Here is a 24,434-nt window from a genome sequence, read left to right on the forward strand (position 1 = left end):
AGTTCATTTTGATACATGACATGACATAGGTAAAAATCCTGCTTCTTTTTTTACATGTGACTATCCCCTTATCCCAACACCATTTGTTGACAAGACCATTCTTTTTTCAATTTAGTTGACTTGGCAAACTTGTTGAGAATCACTTTAGCATAACTGTAGGGATTCTGGACTCTGAATTCTACCGCATTGGTCTGTATGTTATGTCTACCCATACACTAATACTATAGTATCTTGACTATAGTGTCACTACTATAACTTTGTAGTGAGTTTTGACATCATGTATGATAATTAACTTTTGATTTCATTTATTATCTCAATTGACTTTTCTGTTTTTTGTTTCAGTTGTTTTTGCTCTAATGTTAATTTTTTCCTTCTTTCTACTTGCTTTGGTTTTTTCTCTTCTTTTTTAACGTGGAAGGTTAGGTTAGTGCTTTGGCTTAATCTGTCTGTCTATCTATCTATCTCTCTATCTATATATCTAAGTTTATTTATTTATTTTGTGTGTGAGAGAGAGAGGACCAGTTGGGGAGGGCAGAGAGACAGGGAGGGAGAGAAAAACCCCACCAGGCTCCATGCTGACAGAGCCCAATGTGGGGCTCAACCACAGGAACCGTGAGGTCATGACCTGAGCTGAACCAAGAGTCAGAGGCTTAACCGACTGGGCCACCCAGTTGCCATGATTTGGCTTTTATTTACAATTAAAATATAGTTGACACACAGTGCTATATTAGTTTCAAGGATACAACATAGTGATTTGACAAGTCTACACCTTATGTTATGCTCACCAAAAGTGTGGCTACCATCAGTTGACATACAATGCTATAATAATATCCTTGAGTATATTTTCCTGTGTTGTACTTTTTATCACTGTGACTTCATAACTGGAAGCCTGCATCTTCCACTCTGCATCATCCACTTTGCCCATCCCCTCGTCCTGACTTCTTTTTTCATGTGGATATTTATAGCTATAAATGAAAGCGTTGATTTAGAGGCAACCACTAGGTGCTGATATGTTGTATTTTCATTTTAATTCATCTCAAAGTATTTTCTAATGTTTCTTATGATTCTTTGACACATTTGTGTTTTAGGAATGCATTCTTAATTTACATACACTCATGAAATTTCCCAAATTCCTTCTATTATTAAAATTTTTTTGGTTACTATGTGCTTTGGAGAATATACTATTCATGATTTAAATCTTTTTAATTTAGGTTTGTTTCATGACTTATCTGGAGGACATTCCACATGTACTGGAGAAAAATGTGTATAGTGTGTGTGTGTGTTTAGGTGAACTGTGATACAGATATGTGTGAGGTCCAATTGGTTCTTAATGTATTAAAGTGTTCTATTTCCATGTTTATTCTGCCTAGTTCCTTTCATTATGGAGAGGAGAGTTTCGAAACCTCCAACTATTACTTTTTAATTTTCTATTTCTCCCTTCAAATTTGTCAGTTTTTATTCCATGTATTTTGAGATTCTATTATTGAAAGGGCACTATATTTTGTAAAAGGATAAAAACACGTTTTTATAATTGTGTTCCTGATAGATTGTAACTTATACCATTATAAAATGTGGGGTTTTTTTATTGTTAGGAAAACTTTTTGTTTTCAAGTCTATTTTGCATGATACTGGTACCTAGCTCTCTTTCTGTTACTATTAACAGGGAATATCTTTTTTCATCCTTTAGTTTTCAAAGTATTTTTGTCTTTGAACAGGTACTAATATTATTGAGTATCCCATTCATGTGTGGAGTTAGATGTCTTTTACTGCTTTCAGTATTCTCTTTCTGTCCTTGTCTTTTGATATTTTAACTATCATGTGCTTAGATTTGTATCTAAGTCTATACTAATTGGAGTTCATAGAACTTCTTGAATGGGTAGCTTAATTTGCACCAAACTTGGGAAGTTTGGGCCACTGTATCTTCAATAATCTTTCTGTCCCTTTCCCCCTTTTCTTTTATTCTGAAATTCTCTCCATGCATATGTTACTATGCTTGATGGTATATCACTGATTTTTTGGGCTCTGATAATTTTTCTTCATTCTTTTTCTTTTTTGTTTTTTAGACTGGATAACCTCAACTGACCTATTTTTCAGTTCATAGAATGTTTTTTTCTTTTGCTCAAGTTTCTCTTATGAACTTTTTATTATATTGATGTTTCTTTAGTTTTAAAAATATTTGGAATATATTTAGTTTTGAATGTATTTATAATAGCTGATTTAAAGTCTTTGTCAAGTACACATCTGGGCTTTCTCATGGACAGTTTCTATTGACTGCTTTTTTTTCCCCTATAATATAGGCCACATTTTCCTTTTTTTCTTTTTCATGTCTCATAATTATGCTGTATTTGAACACTGAACATTTAAAACAACAGAGTTCTAGAGTTTTCTCATCGCTGCTAATTATTGTTATTGTTGTTCTTTGTTTCCTTAGTGAGTTTCTAATTAATTAGTGAGTGGACTAACTTCGTAAAGGTTGTGTTCTTTGTTATGTGTGGACCCCCTAGTCTCTAAGTTAACTTCATGTTCCCTAATGATTGGAGAGGGGTTTTCTTAAAAGGATTGAATGATTAAGTCTTTCACCTTTTGCTGAAAGTCTCTGTGTGTGCTAGTGAATGCTTTAATGCTTCTGAGAGCTGCTTATGGTAGACCTTTTCAGCTGAGACAATGAGTGAATAGGTCACCATGGGAAAGTGGATGTAGGAATAGCATGCCAGATTGCTTTGGAACTCTGTAGAATCCACATTAAGGAAACCATCAAAATGAAGGATGACAGTGGTAGAGGACACCATCTGGCTAGTGGGCTTTTGAGGTTGGTGTAGGTAGGGTGTTCAATATCTAGGTTACAACAGCAGGTATCATAGGTGGTCCCATTGTCTACCATGAATAAACAGTTAAGTGCTCTAGGGTGGTGTGGTTGGTTAAGATGGTGTAGTCAGGTTCTACAACTGCTGTGGACCCTTGAGTGCTGGGTTGATAGGAAATTCGAACTTGAATTTCTTGCTGGAGTCAAAAGAAAGCTGCTTCAAAGGAGCAAGCTAACGTGTGAGCTGGTACCGTCATCAAATCTATAAAAATCAGGAAACTCTGAAACCAGGTATACTGGTCAACTCTGCCTTAGCTTCCATAACTTGTTTGCAAAGAGTCTCACTGTCAGCCAGTGGTCAGGGATTACAGCCTTTTCAAGTCTTTCTCAGGCATCTGCCCTACCCTGCACATATACATGATCTTCTATATTTGCACAAAAATGTTGAAACTTTTCAATACTTGAACATCTCATTTTTCAGATACTCCTTTGAAGTTTTTTGTTTTTTTTGGCAGCCTCTTGCCGGCCTCAACTCTTACTGCTGCCTCAGACGGCTGTGATGGGAAACAATTGCCATTGGTTGTGAAAACAACCACAATGCCTGGAGGACTAAATTTTCCTCACAATATTGTGTCAGGTCAAACAAAGATAAGCCCTACAAATGGGACTTATCCAATTATTTTCCAGACAGATCAAGTAATTCTCTTTGGGTAGGATTTTTTAGGGGAGAGGCTTCAGTACATCCTGACCCCTCCATTTGTTGCTAGAATGCTGTTTTTCACACCTACTATGATTCCAAGGCTGCTGCTTTTCAAGGTTCTGTGGAGTTGCTGAGAGAGAAATGAGAACAGTGTAATTTAAAACTCAACAAAATGTGTTCTTAGTGAGATTTAGTCATTTTTCTAGAGTAAGCACTCCTGGGATTGTTGTAAGCCTTTAGTTAATTTCCATAGCTCAGAAAAATTCAATATTCACCGATTTTTTTGGTCAGTTTTATCATTGCTTTTATAAAGGAACAGATTTCTGGAAGTCCTTATTCTATCATTCTAAAAATGCTCTTTTTAACATAGACTTTTGAACATCTACTGTGTACCAAGTTCTTTGCTATGCAAAGGGGGTATAGTGATAGACAAAATAAAGTCACTGTCCTTACCTTCAAATTAACTTACTCTGTGCTATGGAAACTGATACTGAACTCATTTATTTCTCTTGATCCTGCAGGAGAATAAGATACAACCTGAAGTGAAAAACAAATACAGTACCAGTTTGGTTACCTCTTACTTTCTAGATTTATTCCTTTCCAAAAATACATGGCTTTTTCTCCTCATGGGCAAATGAAACTATTCAGTATTCATTTAATGTCTATTTAATGATGGGAATATATCTGCTTTGTTTATGACATATCCCTGATGCCTAGTGAAGTCTAGCACAGTGTCTGGCACATAGAAGGAAGTAAGTTCATTGGGTGATGTAAAAATTATGTTCAATTAAAAGGGGGGAGGGAGGTGGAGAAGAGGCGTGTAAGTGATTATCTGATTCCTTATAAAATATTATGAAGATGTTGAGATAGCAGTGTGCTTAATTGTAGTTTATCTCCACATAATAATCCTTTTTAAAAATTTTTTAAATTGTTTATTTTTGAGACAATGAGAGGGAGGGAGGGAGGGAAAGACAGAGACAAAGCTCATTTAGGGGAGGGGCAGAGAGAGAGAGAGAGACAGGGGAGGGGGGGAGAGACACAGAAGCCAAAGGAGACTCCAGACTCTGAGCTGTCAGCACAGAGCCAGATGCGGGGTTCAAACTCAGGAGCAGAGAGATCATCACCTGAGATCAAACTCAAGAGCAGCGAGATCATGACCCGAGCCAAAGTCAGACACTTAACTGACTGAGCCACCCATGCACCTCTCATGTAATAAGTCCTGAAGTCCATGTTATCCTTAAGAAAAGAACAACTTTTTTCCTTTGAGAGCTCATGAGTGGTAGCAGATGGAGCACCATGGAAGGGACACCATGCTTTCTGTTCCTGGTCATAGCTTGACTGAAAAGTTAATTCTGGGTTGTGAATTAATTACAGAATTTCCTTCTGCCATGTATGTGGAAACCACTGAACAGCACCCAAAATAATTCTGTTTCCCTTTATGTCACACAGATTAGAAATGCATTCTGTCATGTCATTTTCCTCAATATGTTAAATGAGTCATCTAACTCTTGTCTGACTTTATTTAGCTCTGTGAGAAGTCTCACATCCCTTTTCATTTACCTGTGCTTTTCAGAGGAATGAAAGAACACTTTTAAAATGCCAGGTTTAATAACATTCCATACCATTTATGCATATAATTATCATTTTTGTAGCTGTTCCTTAGTTGGTTAGAACTGAGTGGGCAGAGTGCACAGACTAATACCTTATTATACTATCATTACCAAGTTATTTTCTTCCACCTCTGAGAGCTCATAAATATATCAATTTATTTTCCTTCTTTGTACTTTGTCTTTTGAAGGTAGCATATCTTTATAACTGCTATCCTGAAAAAGCCATCTGCCTCGTGGGACTCTTGTCTCTATCATCCATAAAGGCACTGCTAAGTGATGAACATACTCAAGACATTCAAGGAGGAGGCATATATTTAGGTCATACATTTCCACAGAAGATGAATTCAAGTGCATTCCTGATGTAAAAGCTATTTCCCTTTGATGTTCTTTGGATAATCAACTGAGATTAAGATGTTCTGTCAGCTAAAATTAGCCATAGTTAAATGAGACAAAACTCCAAATATGTTGAAACATTTGCTTTTCACTCTGCTATGTGTAAAGCATGATACTGCGTACTAGGTCAAATAGAAGGGCAGGAAAAGGTGTAGAAAACAGTTTTTACCCTGAAGTGATTGCAGCAGAGGCGAGTTGATGATTGGAAAGAAACATGATTGGGAATTGGGAAATTCTAAACATTTTATAAACTGGTATGTTTATAAAACCTGGTCATTTAATTGCTTTGGGTTTCAATGATTTATGTGTAAAATGTCAGGATTTGAGTAAAGGATCACTGAAGACCATTTCGTTCCACTGTTTGTAGTCTTTTGTTTTTATTTGAGCTTTGGTTTAGAGATTTTAGATGTATTTGTAAATTACATAATAATTCTAGTTAAACTTCAGATGCTCAACCAACTGAGCCACTGAGGTGCCCCTGAACTTTTTATTAGTATTCTGGAGACTCTAATGCAAAGGGTCTATAATCACATATTTTGTTTATGAATGAATTATAGCTATCTACATGAATATTGATAAAATTCAAAATGTTAATGATGAGCAAAAATCATGAGGTTGAACAAAAAACAATTTATAAAAGTATGAATCCATGTATGTAAAACTGAAAAGTATATGGAAAATATGAAACACATCACATTTAGATACATGGTTGTCTGTGGAATGAAAAGAAAAGAAATGATGTATAGAAAAATTGGGATGGTGGTGCCTCTGGGGAAAAGAGGAGTGAGGAAGAAGGGTAGCACCATAAAGGGATTAATAACTTCCAAGATAATATGATGCTGTATTTCTTTCTTTTCTCTTTCTTTCTTTCTTTCTTTCTTTCTTTCTTTCTTTCTTTCTTTCTTTCTTTCTTTCTTTCTTTCTTTCTTTCTTTCAAGCTTATTTATTTTGAGAGACGGAGAGTGCAAGCAGGGGAGGGGCAGAGAGATATGGGGCTCAAACTGTAGAAACTATGAGATAATGGCTTGAGCCAAAACCGAGAGTTGGATGCTTAACCGACTAAGCCACCCAGGTGCCCCACAATGCTGTATTTCTTAAACCAGTTTGAGAATACGTGGTGTTCATTTATTATTGTTACTGATGTCTTACATCAGTATTATACCTATTATTTTGAATGTTAGAAATATTTTACAGTGAAATCTAGAAATGGAACATGTGCTTGCAAAGGAAATTTCTACAACTATTTTGTAGAGCAATTTGGCAATATTTAGTAAAGTACATATATGTATAGTCTACAAAACAGCAATTAGGCTTAAATGTGTGTATTTTAGAGTAGTGGTTTTCACCAGAACAACTTTTTCCCCCCCAGAGGACATTTGGCAATGTCTGGAGACATTTTTGTTCATCATAATATTGGGAATACTAGTGGGTAGAGATCATGAATGCTTTGAAACATTCTATGATGCTCAGGACAGTTCCCTCACTCCCAACTCCAACAACAAAGAATTTTCCAGCACAAAATGTTAATAATAATAAGTTTGAGAAATCCTGCCATGGAGAATTTTAAATTCTTGTACACAAGGAGGCATACATAAGAATGTTCATTATAGCATTAATTATAATAGTGAATAAATTAAAATGATCTAAATGTCTAAATTTGTGCATGCATAAATAGATTTTGTTACATTCAACCAATGAAACCGGACAATAATGAAAAAGATTAAAGTAGAGCTAATGTATCAATTTGAACAATACTTATTTTGGTGAATAATAATACATGGAAGAATATATAGGATACATTTTCTATAAAGTTTGAAAATATGCAACACAAATGTAGTTAAAATATAAATTATGCATGGGAATAATAAGTACTGAGTTATATTAATGGTTAATTCTTGGAGGGGGAAGTGATAGGGAGATAAAAAAAGAGGGAAAGCATATTAGGGAGTATTATGTAGTTCACTTAAATTCTGTTTATGTTATAATTCTAAAAAGTTTATGCCAATATTGCAAAATACTATGAAGCTGGGAACTTAGTTTTAGTGGGAGTTTGCCGTATTAGCTTAAAAAAATGTTTTTAATCTGGGGGCACTTTGGTGGCTTATTCAGTTCAGCGTTTGAATCTTGACTTTGGCTCAGGTTAAGATTTCAGAGTTCATGAGTTTGAGCCCTACATCAGGCTCTGTGGTGATGGTGCGGAGTCTGCTTGGGATTCTTTCTCTCCTTCTCTCTGCTCCTTTCCCACACATGTTCTCTCTCTCAAAATAAATAAAGTAAATAAAACAAACATTAAAAATTTTATAGTCTAAATTACAGGCATTACTGAAAAGTTTCTCATGAAGGAAACTCACATTTCTGAGAACATCAAATTTTATAAATATTATTTTATTTCAACTTAAATCAAGATACCTCCTATCTGGTTCTTGGAAATAATACTCAAGTTCTTCAGACAAAAAAACCTGAAAATAATCTAAAAAAAATGAGATTTATGGCTGTTTACTAACCTAAATGACTTTGGCTCTTCTATTTGCTAAATGAAAAAGGATCATTTCCCTTCAATAAATCCATTTTTTCACTATCTGTCCAAATTCACTTCCTCTTATACTGCTTAAGTCATTCCGTTGCACTTTATGCTTTGGTTGAAGAAATAGATTTTTAGAAAAAGAGTATGCAGAGGCCAAGTCATGCATCTTGTAGTTTTCAAATCTTTTTGTTTTCCCAGTTATTGTAATGCAATTTCAAACAAAATCCCTAACGATTATTTTTGGAACTTTGTAAGTTTCATCTTTTTGCATGATGACACAATACAAATATCTTTACATTTTGGTGTCAAATAAGGCATTGGATTATATAATTTATGTTATGATCATTGGCAAGATTTCTTTTTCAAAACCGTTCATTTTGCAAGGTGCCAAATATATTTGGGTCATGTTTCATACCAAGATCAGTTATAAGAATAGACATATCTTCTGTGATCCTTTTCCAGGTGATCTTGGCCTGAGGATATCATATTTTCATCAAAATCCCTACCTTTTGAGGTTCTGAGCGAAGTGCTTGCCTGGGCCTCACTACGGGGAAACAGATCCCTCAAGTATTGACTGGTGACAAAGGAGAAGGTGCCCAGGAATACTGTACCTTTCTCTGAGCTTTAGTGGACTTTCACCAGCCAGGTCTGCTCCCTCAACCACCACGACTTTGCCCCTAGAACTAGAACACCCCAAATTTCAACTTTTGACGTGTTTTCAGTATTTTTTTCAGTCCTGGTCACCTTTTATTATTTTAGCACCTGTAAAATCTGAAAACAGATGAGTCTGGCTAATACAGTATTTTTATATCCCTTTTCTATTTTAGGTATGGTAATGTAGTACCTCATTTAATAGGGAATTAATGCTTTGGGTTAATGTGGAGTTTGAAAGAAATTCCTAGGGTGAAATGAAAGAATTAGTTTGAAGTCAATATTTTTCATTACTTCTGATGCAATTTGACATGTTGAGTATTACCTGTATGCAGCAACACAAGATTTTATAAGTTTTTTAAAGTTTAATTATTTTAAGAGACAGAGACAGCATAAGTGGGGAAAGAGCAGAGAGAGAGAGAGAGAGAGAGAGAGAGAGAGAGAGAGAATCCCAAGCAGGCTCTACGCAGTCAGCAAAGAGCCTGATGTGGGTCTTGAAGTCACAAACCTTGAGATCATGACCTGAACTGAAACCAGGAGTTGGATGCTTAACTGACTGAGCCACCTAGGTACCTCAACACCACAAGATTTTAAATATGAATAGAGCCTATATTTAGAATATTCTTATCTTATTTGAAGAACTATCAAGATTTCTGATCAAACATGATAGAATGGACAGTAAAAGAATAAACAAAACTTACAAAGTTAAAAGTAACTTACAGGAATAGTTTGCCCTCTTTTGGAAACAAGATGCTTATTAGGAATCCTAGAATTACCAAATCATGTACATTAGGAGTCTGTTAGAGCAATGGTTAAGAACATAGATTTCAGAGGCAACTGAGGATTTCAGAGGATTGGGTTTAATCCTGAGTTTGCATTTGCTGCCTTTATGACCCTCGGCAGCAATTGTGACCTTGGGCAATTTACTTAATCTTTTCTTAGCATCAGTTTCCTCATCTGTAAAATGGGGAAAATTATGATGTCTATCCCATAGGAATGTTTGAGATACAAAATAATTTAATATTTGTGAAGTGCTTAAAGCAATGGTGGTTCAAAGTAAGTGCTGTTCATTAAAAAAGTAATAAAAGAGAAGATTAGAGGAGCAATAAAATGTCAATAACATTTTGGACACTGGAAAGAAGATTAAAAATGTCAACCAAAGGAACAAAATTAAGGCAGCTGGAGATAGTTTATATTTCAGAATACACATTAGATTCAGAAATTAGAAGCACCAAATAACAATGAAAGCAAAAGTATAGGGTGTTTTGAAGACAGAACTGGTAAAAATTTTGTATAAGAAGACTCATCAGTTTTTTCTGCCACCACTTGTAGTCCGGTAACTGCTTTTCCTCAATCCAAAAGAAGAAAGGAAGGCTACTCTGGGAAGACTGAACCAGAGGGACTCTGACTCTTGAGCAACAAGCATAATGGAGGTCAAGGGTGCCATATTGAATATAGGAATTAATTCCTCATTCAAAACAGAGAGAAGCACTTTTGCCTTCTTGCACTGTTCCCAATGCTATAGCAATCAGTTTTGTAGCTCCTGGGCAGATTTTATCTCTGGGGAAGTAGATTATTTAAAGAAAAAGGGTGACTGAGAGCTGGTGATGCCCAAACAGAACAGGGAGAAAAAAATTCTAACTATGTGATGTGATAGTGTTAAATAAACTTACTATGGTAATAATTTTGCAATATATACATATATCAAGTCATTATATTCTACACATAAACAATATTCTGTGTCAGTTATAACTCAATAAAACTGGAACAAAAAGAAATGAGAAAACATGGGATTCAGAAAACAGCCAAAATTGCCAGGATACTGATAAATATAATTTCTGCAAAAACAGTTACAGTATAACTGTTACCCTGTTGATAAAGTATAAAAATCATCCAGTGCATTTTAAAGGTGGAGGACAGTCGACTCCAGAATGGTTATCCCCAAGAGAAAATTTAGCTCGCTTGATGACTTTGCATGTACAAGATTCACACTCCTGCTAGAAATCTTGGAGAAGAATTAGTTCTAAAAATATAGAAGATTAAGCAAATGGAAAAAAGATGGAAACACATACATTTTCAACTGACACAGAACATCATGGAATGCCCTATTTTTGTTGGTTTCTTTAAGCCCAAGCAACATCTTTGGTGTATTTGTTTCAATCTTACAACACTGACTTTGGACACTCTGAAAGTCACAGAGAATTTCTAACAGAGAAATTTTCAATCTTTATGGATTCACTTCTCAAATTCACTGTAAGAAGGAAAGCTTAATTTCCATTTGTTTTGGGTTTACCAGTTTTCATATGTATGCTTATGGAGTTGAACAAAGATCAATTATCTTAAATTTTCCATCCTATCTTAATAGTACAACACATTTTTGTTTCATCTTCACGGATGGTGTATATTTGCAGATTTTACTACATCCAGAAAGTTCTTTAGGAGGCCTAACAGTATTCTGTAAAATCTCACAATCAATCTTTCCTGCTAGCTTATCTTTTCATATAGCTTCTCAATATTTAGTTCCTAAATATTCCATCCTAGAACTTGTCTCCATATTCATGTTTTGCCATGTACATGCCAATGATCTCAGTTTGAATCTCTTGACCAGATTTACTTTCTAAACTTTATATATTAAAATACATTTCCTCTTGGATGTCTCAAAGGAAATTTAATATAAATATGACCAAAATTGAGCTCACTATCTTACAAAACCATATTTCCCCCAGATATTTTTTTTTATTTCAGCAAATGACACAACTTTCATCCAGTTGTACAAGACAAAAACCTACATTTTTCTCTGAAACTTGCACCTTTTTCATTTACCCTTCACTTAATTCTGTCTACATTATCTCTTGAATGTTTCTTTTTAAAAATTTCTTTTTAACATTTATTTATTTTTGGGACAGAGAGAGACAGAGTGTGAGTGGGGAATGGGCAGAGAGAGAGGGATACACAGAATCCGAAGCAGGCTCCAGGCTCTAAACTGTCAGCACAGAGCCCGACAGGGGCTCAAACTCATGAACTGTGGGATCTTGACCTGAGTTGAAGTCGGACGCCCAACCAACTGAGCCACCCAGGCACCCCTATCTCTTGAATATTTCTTAAGTCTTTTCATATTCTCCCCGTTGGCCATCGCCATTAAAGCTGAAGATACCATCCTTTCCTTTGAGTTAATACAATAGCTTTTAAATTAATTTGCCACTTTGACTCTGGATAAGTTTCCATTCATTATCTGTGACGAAGCCAGGAGGATGTTAATGTGAATACGTGTCCATGCCATGTCCCAATGAAAACATTTTAATCATTTTTTTCACTGATGTTAGGATGGAAAACAACATCTTTGGTGAGGTGTAATAGTTTCTCTTTGATTTGCTTTCTGCCTACATTTTAATCTTCATGTTCCACATTCTCCTTATAGTCCATTATTCTCCAGGCATCATCACTATCTTTCATTGTCTTGAATATATCACATTTTGCCCATTTGGATCCTCTTCCTATAGTGCTCTTCTTCCAATTTTAACCCATCATATAGCTGCCTGCCAACTTTCAGAACTTGCTCAGATAATGCTTCCTCAGGGAGATCTTTCCTGATTTCCCAGACTAGCATTAGGATCTCATATGCTCTCAACGCACCTTATAATTTTCCCTTCTGGCACTAAATAGACATCATACTTATATTTTGATTCATGATACTTTTTTGTTACTAATACTTATTTGTTTATCTAAATTGTAAAGTTCAAAGGAGCTCATTGTCATTTACAGAACCTAGCACAGTGTTTGTCCCACAGAAGAGGTTAAATACTCAGTACATGAAAATGATCATATGAATCAGACCATTCCCTTTGGTATTCCCTTTACCAAAACTACCTATATTTTTCATATGCACAAATTTTAATACTAGAGTTTAGTACTTCTACAACATCATATTCTACTATGCAATAGAGAGAATACTAAATTACAAATATAAAAGTGTTTTATCAATAGTGAAAGCCAAACAGTCCTACATTACAGTAAGCTTTGTTTTTGTACCACGTATCTCCAATTCATTAATTGCTCTGTATTTTTCCTTAAATAAAAGACTAAAATTGAGCCCACCAGTATGAACACCATTACTTCAACTAATGTATTTTAACATATCATGATTAGGACTTCAACTGATCCATGTGGCTTTGGATTCTTCTATCCTAACAAACTGAAATGAGTTTTGTATGAAAGGCTTTTTTACTTGAAAAAAAAAAAAAGAATGTCTTATGCATTGAGACTTAAGACAGGTTTTACCTCATTGGCATTTTAGAAGAAGCTCAGAGAACAGGATAGAAATGTATAATATGGAAGCAATTAAAACATTTTTTGTGTTGTTATTGTTGAAAGACATATGTGCAAGAAAGTTTTAAAACAAAAATGCTTTTCATTAAAGTCTCCTCCTCCATCTCACCCACTCACCCTATTACCATTTCAGGGACACATCCTGTATACCCAGGCCAGTTTAAATTAAACACATCAATCATCCTAAATCTCAAGAATTACCTAACACTGTGATGAACGGCTCCTGTGACTTAGCCTCTTTGGGTTTGCTGTTAGGATTTGCTACCATGTGCATTTATTTTCTAGACTGAGGCAATCAGTCTGATACAAAATTGGAATAGGCAGTTACCTAAGTTTTTCTCAGAATATCTCTAGAGTGGTCTGCCATAGTGCTTGATATGCCCACAGTCAGGATTATTTTCTTTGATCTAAGACACCCTCAACAGAAAGTCACTATTCTGACTTAAATACACTTTTTTTTTGGAGTGGTGACAAGCTAAACAGCAAATCATAAATAAATATGATAACTAAGGTGCCTTTCATAGAACAAAGATCTGTAGAATGAAAGCCGACAATAGGTGCATTTTGAAGGTGGGGTGAATTGAAGGATCTGAAGCCTAAGGTCATGGATTGTATTCTGATCTATTAACTTCAAAACATAAGGGGAAATTGGAGGTCACTATGAACATAGGGTAGATGTGTACAGAAAATAGAAGGTCGGTTTTAAGTGGAGATGAGGGGTCCAGGCAAACCCTTTTTCTTAAGGCTAGTCTTGTTTTAATACTCTAAATTGCTGCAAAAATACCAAGTAACTCAATTGTTTTTCTAATCAAGGTGTAGGTAATGTATTTTTTTAAAGGTAGATGACCTTAGACTAAAAACAGAATGTTGCTTTTGAAATAATTATATTTGCAGAAAGGATTTAAAGGGATTTTTAGAACTAGAATAGACATGGTAATTATACATTTTCTGCAATCTGACTAGTTCAGCTTGCATACATAACTAAACAAAGGATGAGGTGAACTCATTTAAATGATTGGCTTGGAATTCATACTCCAATCTCAAGCACGGAGTATCTGAATATGTTTTTTTTTTTATTTGTTTTTGGTGAGGGGAAATTGATGTATAATTTTCTTTATTATTGTCAGTCATGCTTTGTTTAAAATAAAAAACAAAAGTGTGCTAGCATGCTACCTAAGAAAATGGTAGGCTGCTTTAATGCAGCTAAAAAAAAGAGAGAAAGCCCATGAAAAAAGCATAGAATGTGCCTGTAGCTGTTGAATACAGTTATTTTGTAAACATTTGGAATCTTTCCCAGTTTGGTTAATGAGGTAGCCATTTACTTGACTGAATGGTCTTTGAAAAACCTTCTGTTTAGTGAAAGATATTTCTTGTTGCTGCCAGGTAATTCCTATCACCAAGTGTATTTGGAGACAACAGTCCAGTCTGGATGGCTGGAAGGACAGAGGTTTTTTTTTCTTTTTTTAATCATCTAAATTGATTTTCTTTTCTTGCTCATCAATCTGTATAAAGGAAGGACACAAAAGAGAACCAAAGACCAGATTTCACAAGTATCTATTTTTTATTCTTCTGTAAACATTTTCCAATCAACTTTTTAGCAACATGTGGACTTTTATCAATCATTCTCTTAACCAAGCATTTCAGCCGCCAAACTTCAGAGCCAGCATCTTCCACCTGTCTTGGTTTAAAATCTTTTCACTCACAGGCTTCAGTCCTTCTTGATTACCTGCCTTCTTTGCACTATACAATGACTTTCCAAATTTCCTGAAAATTTTTACCAAGATTTTATTTTAAATACTTTGATCCAAATGTCCATGGTTCTTCCACTCACCTTTCTGCCAAACCTTCTGCCTTCTATCATTTCAGTAGTTAATCTCCCAGTCCCAACAAGGTTTTCTCTAGCCATTATAATATAATAGTCATTTCCTAATATATAACTTCCAAGGCTTTTAAATTATCAATTGTTGTACCTGAATGTACATAATAATCTACTCATATTTGCATGTAAAAAGTTTAGTTTTCTGTCTATAAATTCACTTAGCCAAGATGTGTGCCTTTATGTTTTTATAGCCTAATCACTGTTTTATTTTTCTGTACCATCACTTTCCTCCAGTCCCATGGTCCTGTACCCTAGCATCTGGCCCCCGCCATAAAAAGGAAGGGTAAAGAAAGTCTTCCAGTGATAGATTTTAGATGCAAAACTTAGGTTACAGAGAGAGAAGGTGAATTATATTAAGCTGAGAAACGTAGAATGGTGTGTAGCTATTGTAGAAAACAGTTTGACAGTTCCTCAAATTATTAAATATAGAGTTGTATTATGATTCAGCACTTCCATCCCTAGATATATCCTCAAGAGAAATAAAATCAGATCCATGTAGAAATTTGTACACAAATGTTTATAGCAGCATTACTAATAGTAGCCAAAAAAGTGGAAATCACTCAAATGTCTATCAATAGATGAATAAACAAAATAAGGTATTCATACAATGGAATGTCATTCAGCTATAAAGTGAATGAAGTATTGATACTTACTAAGTGTGGATGAATGTTGAAAGCATGATATTAAGGGAAAGAAGCCAGAAACAAAAAGCCATATATTATATGATTTCATTCATATGAAATGTTCAGGATAGGCAAATTAATAGACACAAAAAGTAAATTACTGCTTACCTTGGCCAGAGGAATGAATATAGAAAGGAGAAAATGGGAAGTGATTGCTAACGGGCTAGGAAAATATTCTAAAATCAGATTGTGCTGATGGTTGCTGAACTCTGCAAAATATACTAAAAACCGTTATATTGCATCTTTCAAGTGGGTGAATTTTATGATATGTAAGTATATCTCAATAAGACTTAAAAATGGGAGGAGAGGTTGAAGATGCAGTTAAATGTTGAAAAAGAAAGGAAGATGGACTTTTTTTAATTTTTTTATTTTTATTTATTTATTTAATTTTTTTTTCCTATTTACAAAGGATTTTATTTTTTTTATTTAATTTTTTTAATGTTTTATTTATTTTTGAGACAGAGAGAGACAGAGCAAGAATGGGGGAGGGTCAGAGAGAGAGGGAGACACAGAATCTGAAGCAGGCTCCAGGCTCTGAGATGTCAGCACAGAGCCCGACGCGGGGCTCTAACTCACGGACTGTGAGATCATGACCTGAGCCGAAGTCGGACGCTTAACCGACTGAGCCACCCAGGCAACCATGAACATTTTTTTAATTGAAGTGAATTCACATAACTTAAAATTTAGCTATTTTAGAGTGAATACTTCAGAAGTACTTAGTACCTTCACAGTGTTGTGTGACCACCTTTATCTACTTTCAAAACATATCTGGAAGCACTTCTATCTAGCTTTAAAATGTGTATGTGTGTAACCATAAAGTATGTAACATTTTGTGTCTGATTTTTGTTTACGCATTCATCCATTGATGAATAGTTGGGTTGTTTCCACCTTTTGGTATTGTGACTAGTGCTTCTATGAACATATTTTATATATATATATATATATATATATATATATATATATATATATATATGCATTTGTTTGAATATCCGTTTTTAATTCTTTGGGACATATACCTAGAAATGGAATTGTGATGTCACATATTCTATGTTTAATCTTTTAAAGGAACTGCCTAATGCAATTCTAATGCACAGTCACTGAACCATTTCATATTTTAAGTAGCAATGTATGAGAGTTCAAATTTCCCCACATACTCACCAACATATGCTATTTTTCATTTTTATTTGAGTATAGTTGACACACAATGTTACATTAGTTCCAGGTGTACAACTTAGTGATTTGAAAACTTTATACATTATGTTATGCTCACCCCAAGTATAGCTACCATCTGTCCCATTACTTTGCTATTAAAATATCATTGACTGTTTTCCTTAAGCTTTTTATTCCCATGGCTAATTCCATAACTAAAGGTCTTATCTTTCTCTCCCCTTCACCCATTTTACCCAGTCCCCACTCCCTTCCCCTCAATTTTTCTGTATTTATTATTCTGATTCTGCTTTCTCTTTATTCATTTTTTTTAATTTTTATTTTTTATTTTTTTTTCTGTTTTCTTGATTTTATTTTATTTTATTTTATTATTTTTTATATATATGAAATTTATGGACAAATTGGTTTCCATTCCATTTATGAGTTGAATCATAAGGTATTTATCCTTTCTAGTCTGACTTCTTTCACTTAGAATAATACTTTGTAGGTCCACAAATGTTGTCTCAAATGGCATGACCTCATATATTTTTTTTTTTATGGCTGGGTAACTTTCCATTATATATGTATATACATACATATGTACACATACACAAACCACTTTTTCTTATCCATTTGTCTATTGATGGACACTTAAGTTGCTTCTGTGTTTTGGCTATTGTAAATAATGTTGCAATAGATGTAGGGTGCATATATTTTTCAAATTACTATTGTTTTTCCTGGGTAAACACACAATAGTGGAATTATTGGATCATGTGGTATTTCTATTTTTAATTTTGGGGGAACCCCTATACTGTTTTCCACAGTAGCTGTAACAATTTACATTCCCACCATCTGTGCAAGAGGGTTCCTTTTTCTCCATATCCTTGCAACACTTGTTTCTTTTCTTCTTGATTTTAGCCATTCTAACAGGTGTGAAGTTATATCTCATTGTGGTTTTGACTTGTATTTCCCTGATGATGAGTGATGTTGAGCATTGTTTCATGTGTCTGTTGACCATCTGGATGTCATCTTTGGAGAAATATCTATTCAGGTTCTCTGCCCATTTTTTAATTAGATTGTTAGTTGGCAGAGTTCTAGTGTTATCTCTTTTAAATGCTGGTTGCTCTTTTAAACTGTGGCTTGTATTTTGTGCCCAAGGACAGAAAGATCTGTTCCCACTCCGTCAGTACTATCCCTCCCCACTGCTATTCGCAGTATTGGAAGTTGGGATTCCCTTTGTTACCATATCTCCGTCTCTCTTGCTGTCTCTCCCCATTTCTCTCTCTCTCTCCCTCTCTCTCCCTCTCTCTCTCTCCCTCTCTCTCCCTCTCTCTCCCTCTCTCTCCCTCTCTCTCCCTCTCTCTCTCCCTCTCTCTCCCTCTCTCTCTCCCTCTCTCTCCCTCTCTCTCTCCCTCTCTCTCCCTCTCTCTCTCTCTCTCTCTGATAGAGAACATGAGTAGTGAAGAGTGGCAGAGGGTGAAAGAGAATTTTAAACAGACTCTACACTCAGCGCAAAGCCCAATACATAGCTCCATCCCAGTACCCTGGTATCATGACCTGAGCCACAATCAAGAGTCAGCTGTGCAACTGACTGAGCCACTCAGGTGCCACACCAATCTGTCTATCTTTGGTTGTTCAATTGTTGTTCAGTCCACCCTCAGTTCTTTTTGAGGAGGGATTGTTCTATTAATAGGTGTAATTTTATGTGTTCCATGGAGGAGATGAGTTCAGAGACTTCATATCTCATAATTTTGACCTGGAACCCTGCTATTTTTCATTTTTTATATCCATCCTAGTGGGTGTGAGGTGATATTTCATTGTGGTTTATATTTTCATTTCCTTAATTACTAATGTTACTGAGCATCTTTTCATATTTTATTGGCTGTATGTATATCATTTTGGGTAAATGTTCAAGCCTTTTGCTGTTCTTTAATTGGGTTATTTGTCTTTTTGTTGACTTTTAAGAGATTTTTGTTTGTTTTTGTATATTGTGGATGCTGGAAACTTATCTGATATGTGATTTGTGAATTTTTTCTAGGTTATTTGTCTTTTGCTAGAGAAAACATGCTTACCCATTTTAATGAGAACAAACATGAAAAAATAGGTTAGAGAAAATTTTTATTTGAAAAGTACATTCTTTAAACTGTTTTTAGATATAGACATAGATTGGATAGATGTGATTGCATACATTTATTCAGAACCTCAGGTGTTCTGTAGGGTTAGGGATTTATTTTATAAACATGAAAAGACATTAAATGCCCCATCTTAAAAAGAAAATTGCAGTTCATTGGTCCTTGGTTCAAACCAATTGATTTATTTATAAGACCATATTTCAACTCAGTTGGCCTTTTTTATTAAAGGTAATTAAGAACTTTTGGGTCACCTTACATTTAAAAGCTGTCATTAAACTATAGCTTTGACATACGTTAAAAAAGTGAATTATTTCCTCAGGTAGGTCAGCTCTTCTCTACTGTCCCTATATACCCATAGTTTTTTGAGTATGAATTCAAACTCTCATTGTAGTATGATAATTCTGAGATATTGTGTGGAGAAAAGATGAATAAATAATCAGGTTGCAGATATTGTACAAAGTGCCACTTTTTCCATTTTTAAAAAGGCAGAGAATCAATAATTTATGACTGCATGTCTCTTTTTCTCCTTGAGGAATTGATGAGATAAAGGGAACTTTTTTTTTTGTTTGTTTTAGTACAAGAATTTTAGATCAATGAAGGTTAAAAGTTGAACAGGTTAAAGGAATTCAGTGAATCCCTGAAGCACCACACTGACATTCCAAGACAGAGCTAGTAAAGGTCTCCCTTTTTTGATGTCACTTTGAAAAAAAATATATTATCAAAATGTCAGCTATTTGGAATATGCATCTCTACCCTGGATCCATCTGTGGGTCTGCTAGAGCTCCATGGAGATTCATAACTGGATTTCCATATTTCCAGTGATTGTTTACCTCCAATGACCCCAACCAGGTTCATTACAAACTGTCAGGGACTGACTTTAATAACAGACACCTACTTTTTAAATTCCTTTCTGTATTATTTGTCATAACACACACATAGACATTATACACACACACAAACAATAAATCTAAGTTTATTTTCCAAGTTAAACTGATCTTGATCAAGTAAGTGGTCTAGAGGCTTTGGATTTATTTACTTAATACTTGCCTTGGGTCAAATAAATATTGTTGCATGTTTTTCTATCTTTAACTTGAAGATTATAAAAATCTCAACATCCTACTTTTGGTGATTTCTAGCAAACATCCAGTTTCTAGCTGATTATTCCATACTCAAGTGAGGAAACTCACCATGTCTTGGGAGAAATAAATTTTTAGCCACCACAAATGCATTTTCATAAACATATACCTGTGTGTGTACATGAAACCTCTTATTATTTTTAAATGAGTAATGCTATCCCTCTTCCTCCTTTTTCTCTTGTTCTTTTTGTTCTTGTCTTTCTCCTCCTCCTTCCTTCTCTCCTTTTTCTCTTCCTCCTTCTCCACCTCCTCCCCCCCACTTCTCTTCTTCTATTATTACTACTATTCTATTTTTATTACTTTTTTTACTTTATTACTTTTTTACTTTATTACTTTACTACTTTATTACTATTACTATTATTCCCCCTATTTCTCCAGATGAAGGGACTTAGACTAGATTAAGATAACTGGTCAAGAAAAGGCGTTCAATAGTAGCCAGTCCAGTTTCAGAATCTACTCTATTAAACTCCTATGATGAGCTGGTTCACAATGATGTGATTCACTCATTTACAAACCCACATGTACATAGTTCATCCATTTGCCTAATTTTTTTTTTCTGTGAGAACCATATAATTGCTAAGCTTTAAAAAAGCCCCATCCTTATGGAGATCAATGAGACCTCTTCCTTTAAAATAAACTGTTTTGCTTTATGGGAGACTTCAGTAGTTTCCCTTTTTCAAACGAAATTACCTTCTATAATCATTCTACTGATGATGGTATTGTATGGGGAATGACTTACTAATTTTAGTACAAGATCACTATCTGAACAGCATCCCAGAGTAATATTTGTTCCATATGATGTATTGCCTTAATACTGAAAGCTGTTTTTCAAATTGTGCAAGAGTTCAGTTCTTATTATACAACTCTGTGAAAGAGAGGTATACTCTTGTATCTCTCACTAAGCTATCATTTATTTTAGTACTCTGAGTTTTCTAGCTCTAAAACAGGAGATAGAGATGAAGATTGCAGAAAAGGAAACGGGTTACTTTTTTCTGGTTCATGCGATCTCCTTAGTGTTTAAATTACTATGACTCCCTATCTCTTCTGAGACCTTCTGTCACTCTCTCTTCCCTACCTCTCTCTTTATCCCCATTCCTCCTTTTAGATATTTAGTCCCATCTAAAAGAAATAACTTTTCTTAACCCAGTCATTGCTTTCACTCTTGAGTTACATCATTCTTGATACGTTTATTTGTATAGAATGTGGTCTAAATTTGCTTTGTATTTTCCTTTCCACGTTTTCTTCTCCCAAATCATTACAAATAGGCTTATGTCAGCCCTACTTCACTGAGAGTCCTCCCACATAGAGTATGAATGGCTTTCTTATTACCAATACCACTGATTCTTTTCAGTCTTGTCTTACTTACCTTGACCACATACACTTTAAAAATCTTTCTTCAGTTTATTCAACAGTTCAGTCTTCTAATTCTACATTTCATACCTCGTTTTCTTTAAAGGTGCTGATTGCTCCATTTGTTATATAAATGTTACCATGTTACAGAATTTTATCCTAAGTTTACTTAATTTTACAAACTTCCAGTCATTGAACCATCCAAAATAATGAAATAAACTCTTAGCTAAAGGATATTAAACCTGTAAATCCCTCAGCTTTCTTAAATACTATATCTGTATGTTACTCAAGTTTTCCTGAATTTACCAGGTTTCCTTTCATCCTATTTTATATCCACTTAAGTCTAGGCTGCACATTTATTCTGTCTGATTTCAGGAAGCCCATACCTTCCCATTTGTTCTAAAAATCCTCAGAGGGAACTTAAACTGGTGCTCATTATTTACTGTTTTAAACTTGTGTTTTGTTAATTCTGGCCATCAAATCACTGCCTTTCTGTATTTCATAGCTGTGTTGAAGCCCTTCACTCTATACCTGACATTTATCCTGATTTTCATTGATGCCACCCTACTGGCTGTTCCTCTGTTCAGGACTGATCAGCTACCATGTTGCTGGGACCCACTTATCTTTTTTAAGTTCTTGCTTGAGAGATCCTTAGAAAAGCTTAAAAATCTTCTACAATCAAAATGCCTGTTTGGGACAAAATGTCTTCTCCCTAATATATGAGAACGTCTTTTGTTTTATTATTCAAAGCATTTTAGTTTTCTTTTCCTCAACTTTTACTTTACAGAATAGGCCCTGAGCCTGAGACTTAACTTTGTTTAAATAAAATACCCATGAAAATGTTCCCATTCAAGAGAACATTCTCCACCAAAGACATATTCTGCCTCTCTACCTTAAACAGTGACAAGAACTACAGAGTTTTAAATTGTGTCATCTATTTCCTCACTTCAATTAGGGATGATGTTTAGGTAGTATATACCCTATAGACATAAAATTGCTAAAATTATAAAGTATTTCCATACTAGTTAGTTAATAGTCACTGTGTGAGCCTTACCTCCAACTTCCTCCCCCACAGTGTCCTGCCAGAATCTTCCCACAGCTTAGTAAGTAAAGACCTGACACCTGACTCTGCACTAGCTCTAGGACTCTGTGTGCCAGGTGGCCTTCATTGATGAGCTTGTTGAGCTATTTTTTTAAATGTTTATTTATTTATTTTTGACAAAAGTGGGGGAGGGGTGTAGCGAAAGGAGAGAGAGAATCCCAAGCAAGTTCTGTTGTGTCAGTGCAGAGGACAACTCGGGTCTCCATCTCATGAACTTTGAGATGATGACCTGAGACAAAATCAAGAGTCAGATGCTTAACTGACTGAGACACCCAGATGCTGCTTGTTGAACTGACTATTCAATATTTTGAAAATCATCACCAAATATACACATTTCTGAGTGACTACTGGACATCACTGAACTTAACATTTTCCTCTTCTCTCACTCTCAGAACAGAAATAATAAAATAAGAACAACCAAAAAAAACCCCACAAAAATATGCATCTCTGTTTTTGTTCTATAATTTTTCAGTAAATTGAAATCAACCTCAGAAACCAAAATGTTCCTCTGTGTACTTTTGAGGGCTCAAATCCAAATTGTACCCAAATTCTATTTCACCTTCTCTTCTCCACATCTATGCCATTCTCTCTGTTTTTTCAATTTTGTTTGGATTAAACACTGATACCTAACACTGTTGTAATAAATCATAATTCCTGTCCCTGCCTCCAATCTTGTTCCTTTGAAATTCTTCTTCCACAGAGCTGCCAGAGAGTTCTATCAAAATCCCAAATCCTTAGCTTGTTTGAATCCTGCAGTGATGCTCTATCTCCTACAAACCTCTTTGACTTGATATTTAATACCTTTCATAATATGGCCTACATATCAGACTCCTCTTTTGCCATTCTGTCATATTTACACTGGATTTTACCTTTACTAGACTACTTTTTTTTAATGTTTATTTATTTATTTTTGAGACAGTGATCATACATGTACATGTGCTTGCGCAAGCAGTGGAGGGGCAGAGAGAGGGAGGGAGGCAGAAAATCCCAAGTGGGCTCCATGCTGTCAGCACAGAGCTGATGCGGGGCTTCAACCTATGAACCTTGGGATCATGACCTGAGCAGAGATCAAGAGTCAGATGCTTAAACTGACAGAGCCACCCAGGTGCCCCCACTAGACTACTTTTAATAACAACAACAACAACAACAACAACGATAACAACAACAACAAAAACTCATTGGCTTGGAACTCCTTTCTTTATTTCTCCTCTCAGCCCTCTACTATTCATCCTTCAAGAATCAGCTTAAGCATCACTTACTCTGTGCAGCTTCCCCTAATTCCCTGCCTACTCTCCACTTCATTGGCTATTTCTTTTTGGGGCAAGTTTTTTTACACCACAGTTATCAAATGTACAATACAGCTTTGTATGCTCTATCCACTTGTCTGTCTCTTCCACTTGGCTTAGAATTCTTTGAGGGCTGTGATTTTGTTTTAATCTTTATTTCAGTGGTACTTAGTATACTGCCTTGCATTTATTAAATTACTGAATGAATAAACATAACTACATAATAGCTTTTTCATCTTGGGATTTGTACATGAAGGACAGTATTTGTCAATTAGGTTTCTAGAGACTGAAAGTAAATCGAATCTTTCCCCCTAGGTATTGTGAATAATCATGTCAACCTGGTTTCTTTGCTTAGATGAAAATACAGATAATTGTATTGGAAAGGTGAAGTTGCCAAATGACAAAATGGGTGATCATGGTACATAGATAAATGATTCTCTCTTGTGTTCTGAATTTTCTAACTTAATTTTCTAGTTAATTTTCATTACAAAGGCAACGTCTCATACTGTAATGAAATGGAAAAAATAATATTTTTTGCCTTTTTAAAATTTATTTTTTGGGGTACCTGAGGGGCTCAGTCGGTTGAGCATCCGACTTCGGCTCAGGTCATGATCTTGCAGTCTGTGAGTTCAAGCCCCACGTTGGGCTCTGTGCTGACAGTTGGGAGCCTGGAGCTGGCTTCGGATTCTGTGTCTCCCTCTCTCTCTGCCCCT

This window comes from Felis catus, chromosome A1 (assembly GCF_018350175.1).
Source record: "Felis catus isolate Fca126 chromosome A1, F.catus_Fca126_mat1.0, whole genome shotgun sequence".
In the NCBI taxonomy this organism is placed as follows: domain Eukaryota; kingdom Metazoa; phylum Chordata; class Mammalia; order Carnivora; family Felidae; genus Felis; species Felis catus.